Below are 5,392 nucleotides of genomic sequence, written 5' to 3'. Positions count from 1 at the left end.
AGAATCCTCCCTCACACCAGTCCACATGAGTTTCTCCCTAAAACTCCACAATCAGCAATCTCATGAGCATTGCAAAGTTTTGAGTACTCTCATTGGTCCAGATTGGGCCACCTGCCCATTTCAGAATCAATTGCTGTGGTCTAGAAACAGGCTAGATCCTGGCCATGAATGTATTTGTGGACTTTGTAAATAGTACGTTAGCTCTCCAAAAAGCACAAAACTCAGAGAAATTTGCCCAAAGGAAAGTTAAGGTGCCACTATCTAAGGAAGAAAAAATGCAGAAAAGGCAAAAACCAGAAATCTACTACATCAGTGTACTAAGTCAGTTAGAACCTAGAACCACGGCAAACTGGCCCTTCATGAAAAGCTAAGGATGTTTCCGTTGCACAATGTCTGTAAACCTTGTTGTACACAGCCTGTGACATCTCCTTTGGAAGTGCAAGTGGTTGGCAGAGCTGAGGGCATAGAGGTATTCTCTCGCAGACTCATGTTCCTCTGTCAGCTCTCTGTGTTGACATTTGTTAGGGTTTTATTCTCTGATTTAATTGCCATACAAAGGGTCTCTAGAGAAAATGATCTGTTGCCATAACCCAAGAAGCAGCACTTCTTTCTGAATTGCACTAGAAAAATCAGTAGGATGCAAAAAAAAAAAAAAAAGATCTCTGCATATGTAAGCCAACTGAAGCCCAGCTAGAAAAGCCTTAAGTGTAGAATTAAGAACAAGAACTGTTTGAGGTTATTTTTCAGAATTTTAAAATACACACCTTTTAAAAATTATTTATTTTCATCTACTTGAATGGCAGCATGACAGAGAAACAGATGAACAAAGAAGATTCTCCATCTGATGATTTACCCCCTAAATACTTGCAACACCCAGGGCCGGGCCAGCATGAAGCCAGGCCCTTAGAACTCAGTCCATACCTTCCATGTGGAAGGCAGGGACCCTCATGCTTGAACTAGCATCCACTGCCTCCCAAATGCATTTGCAGGGAGCTGGGTTGCAAGCAGCACTCTCACATGGGATGCCAGTATCCCAGGCAGCAGCCTAACCAGCATACAGCACCACAATGACGCCAATGATGACTCTTAAATGAGGCGTCAGTTCGATAAATTTAAATTGAACCTGGCTCACAGCTTTGCCTTTAACTTCTGCCAGTCTGCTGGGCAGTTTCAAGATCCAGGTAACCTCTAGTTTCATGTTCTTACTGTCTCCAATACAATGAAATTCTTCTCCACTCCACATCAGCCATTGCTTCTTAATTTTTCTTAATTGGATTGTATACAGATTCTCTCATCAATTCTTAAGACTTAAAACAACTTAAACAAGCTGTATGTTACTGATTACCAACTATTTTTCTGATCCAAATTTCTCTCCTGAAATCTATATCTGTACATCCAGCTGCCTTTCTGGCATGTCCTGTTACATATTCCTACTCAGATACCTAGAACTTGACTTCTCAAAACTGTTATCTTTTGGATTCTCACTTTGTCAGATCCATTGCGTTTTGGCAAATGATACCCACCAGCCGTCAGTTGTACAAATCCAGCTCCCCTGCTCCCTCACTTACCCTTTCACTCTTATCCATTCTTCCTCCAAGATACATCATTTACTTTTCACCATCCCCAATACTCTGGTTTCTCTTCAGATCGTATAAATCTTTCACCTTCTACTTTTTACCATCCTCAATACCATCACCATAGTCCTACCCATAATGACTTTTACCCAGACTACTGCAATAGTATATTGTCTCTGTATTCATTCTTGTACCTTCTCAATGTATTCTTGACATAGATACCATCATGATTTCTTGCAAATTTCTCCCACTTAAAGATTTCCTGTCTCTCTCAGGCTGATGTTTCAGATTCTCAGCATGGCAATTAAAGCCCTTCATGATGTAGTTCCCACTTCCTAGTGCTAATACTACCATTCCCCTCGCGCACTAGATTCAGTGACCTCCCCTCCTTTCTGAAGAAGCCAGGCTCCATCTCTAGGAGCATTCACGTGCACAGTTGTCTCTACTTTGAGCATTCCCTGTGCCCTGCTCCCAGCTCCTTCTTCTTCCTGCTCTGTAACAGGATCGGTGTCCTCAACAACTCACAACTTTCTCCAGTTAAACAATCTCACAACAGTTTTTAATATGAAAATACATGTAAGAAAGAAAAATCAAGTACAGTACAATACATGTAATAGAATCATGGCCAAAAGGGAAATCTATTTCTGCTAATCTGGAGAGGGCATATAGCTGGAAGAACCAGTAAGATCCAGTTTTGGAGATAAAAAATATATTTCCATTGTTGTTATTGGAGGGTATCAGAAATGCGGCTGAAAATTATTTACATAGTAAGAGGCTCATATTATACAATAAGCAAAGAAGATATTCTCTACAAAGAATTTTTATGTAGAGAGGAAATATAAACAAATAGCAGGTATATTATCAGGCCAGTTATGAAATCATTGTGTGGAAGGAAGGCCTGGATAGAGAGTGTTGAAAGCAGAAAATCAGCAGAATATGGTAAAGCAGTTCATATGGGCACCCTGTTTCCCATCCAGCTCCCTGCCTGTGGCCTGGGAAAGCAGCAGAATATGGCCCAAAGCCTTCAGACCCTGCACCTGCATAGGAATCCCGCGAGAGGCTCCTGGCTTTGAATCGGCACAGCTCTGGCCATTTCAGCCACTCGGGGAGTAAATCAATAGACGAAAGATCTTTCTCTCTATCTTTCCTTCTCTGTATATCTGACTTTCTAATAAAAATAAGTAAATCTTTTAAAAAATTAGTCCAGCTCTGGCCATTGCAGCCTTTGTGGAATAAATCAGTGGATGGAAGATCTGTCTCTCCTTTTCTATTTATGAATCTTCCTTTCAATAAAAATAAATAATTTTTAAAAAGTAGCAGACCTGGTGCAATAGCCTAGGAGCAAAATCCTTGCCTTGAACATGCCAGGATCTCATATGGGCACCGGTTCTAATCCCAGCAGCCCCACTTACCATCCAGCTCCCTGCTTGTGGCCTGGGAAAGCAGTTGACGACAGCCCTCAGCTCCAGCCGTTGTGGTCACTTGGGGAGTGAATCATCGGACGGAAGATCTTCCTCTCTGTCTCTCCTCTCTGTATATCCACCTTTCCAATAAAAATAAAATAAATCTTAAAAAAAAAAGAATTAAAAGTGTGAATATGTTTCATGCCTTTCTGAGAACAGTATGTATTTTGGAAAGAATTCACAAGCGAAGCCATCTGGAGTTTTATTTGTAGGAAGTTTGAAAATATTAATTCAGTGCCTTTAAAATATAAGATTTTCTTTTTATTCTGGTTTCAGTGTAGCTGTTTAGTTTTTCAATAAAATTATCCATTTCATTTGAACTGTCAGATTTATTTGGCATAACTGTAGTAGTGTTACATTTCTAATGTCTATAGGACTTATCATGATTTTTCTTTTTTAGTGCTGATAATGGGAATTTGTTTTCTTTTTCTTTTTCAGGATTAGTCTTGGGTAGAGTTAATTGATTTCTTTAATCTTTTATAAGATCATTAAGTTTGTTTTTGTTGATTTTCTCTTGTATAGCTGCATTCTATTTAATCATTTTCTGATTGTATTTTTATTGTCTTTGCATTAAAATTGCTTTTACTGGGCCCGGCAGCGTGGCCTAGTGGTTAAAGTCCTTGCCTTGAACATGCCAGGATCCCATATGGGCACCAGTTCTAATCCTGGCAGCCCTGCTTCCCATCCAGCTCCCTGCTATGGCCTGGGAAAGTAGTCAAGGACAGCCCAAGGCCTTGGGACCCTGAACCTGTGTGGGAGACCCAGAGGAACTCCCAGCTCCTGGCTTCAGATTGGCATAGCACTGATCATTGCAGTGATTTGGGGAGTGAATCATCGGATGGAAGATCTTTTTCTCTGTCTCTCCTCCTCTCTGTATATCTCACTTTGCAATAAAATAAATCTTTTTTTTTTTTTAATAAATAAAGTCGCTTTTGCTTTCTCTAAGTTTCCCTCTGAGGTCTGAGTACTATAGATAGTTCTCTGACCAAACGGACCTATTAGAAGAGTTCCAGCCTTGGGGCTGGCTTTGTAGTTCAGCGAGTTAAGTTAGTGCTGATTCAGGTTCCAGCTGCTCCACTTCTGATGCAGCTCTTTTAATGTGCCTGGGAAAGCAGTGGAGGATGATCCAAGCACTTGGGGCCCTGCAATTATGTGGGAACCCCAGAACTCCAGGCTCCTGGCTTTGGGCTGGTCCCCGGTCCCTTCCATTTGGGGAGTGAACCAATGAATAGAAGACTCTATTTCTGCCTCTGCCTCTCAGTAACTCTGTCTTTCAAATACATAAGTATATTTTAAGAGGAGTCCTAGTCTTGTAGGAATGATTGCATTAGTCCATTGCCATGCTTGGTGACAGGCTAGGAATAACGCATGGGAAGTATGGTGAGAGCTGCAAAGACACTGACAGATCCAGAAGGTTTGTCACTGAGCTCTGCTTCCCACAGTAGGAAATGAAGGGCCCATGCACACAACCACTGCGTCCACTCTTTGTACCCCATAGAGCGACTCCTCCAGGTAGGGCTGGACAGAACTTCTTCCATACTTCCTCTAGGATCCTCCTTGAAGAGAGGGTTAGTGGCACCGATTGCAGCTGTTTTGGAAGACATCGCTGATGCTGGTCCTTGCCTTCCTCTACTATCCACCCTAAATCCCCTTCACCCTCACTTCTTTCTTCAGGAGGTCTGCATGGCTTATGTGGTAGTGTGATCTGAACCTTTATTTCTAAGGGGTCTGAGATCCAGGGTTCACACCCTTTGCCAGATCTGCCACATGTGTTCATTCCATTTCAGTGGAGCTGGGCCCGGCGCGGTGGCGCAAGTGGTTAAGTCCATTTCAGTGGAGCTTTAAGGCATGAGGAGCTGCCCCAGTGAATCACATTGGGCTCTTTAAACTTTCTCATTTGATAAGAACCCACCAATGATTCTCAATGAGTCCGCGTTGGATGAAACGCGCACCCTCCCAGGGCGTCGGCTCCGACCCACTGGGATGCATCTGTCAGAGCCCCAAACCTGGAGCCCTCGCTGCAGGTCCCAGCAGTCCGAGCGGATCCCGAGCAACCGGCAGTCCCGCAAAGAGATGGCCACGAGGTGCGAGGGCAGAGGAGGGGACCACGGCTCCGGGCTGAGACGAAGGACACGGGCAGCACCAGCCTGGGCAGCGAACTTGTAGACACGCCTGCAACTCCCAGCGCCCCTAGCAACCGCCGGCGGTTTAAAGCGGAAGAATGTCCTTTGTCCCGCCTCCGCTGCGCTAAACTGGGCCCGGCGGGAGGCGCGTTGGTCCAATCACCTCGGCGACAACTACGGATAGCCAATAGGAGGCGGGCCTAGGAGGGCGGGCTGAGGAGGTCACGGGCGC

This window comes from Ochotona curzoniae, unplaced genomic scaffold, assembly GCF_017591425.1.
Source record: "Ochotona curzoniae isolate NIBS_2020 unplaced genomic scaffold, NIBS_Ocur_1.0 scaffold_1037, whole genome shotgun sequence".
Lineage (NCBI taxonomy): Eukaryota > Metazoa > Chordata > Mammalia > Lagomorpha > Ochotonidae > Ochotona > Ochotona curzoniae.
This window is presented reverse-complemented; position numbering follows the sequence as displayed.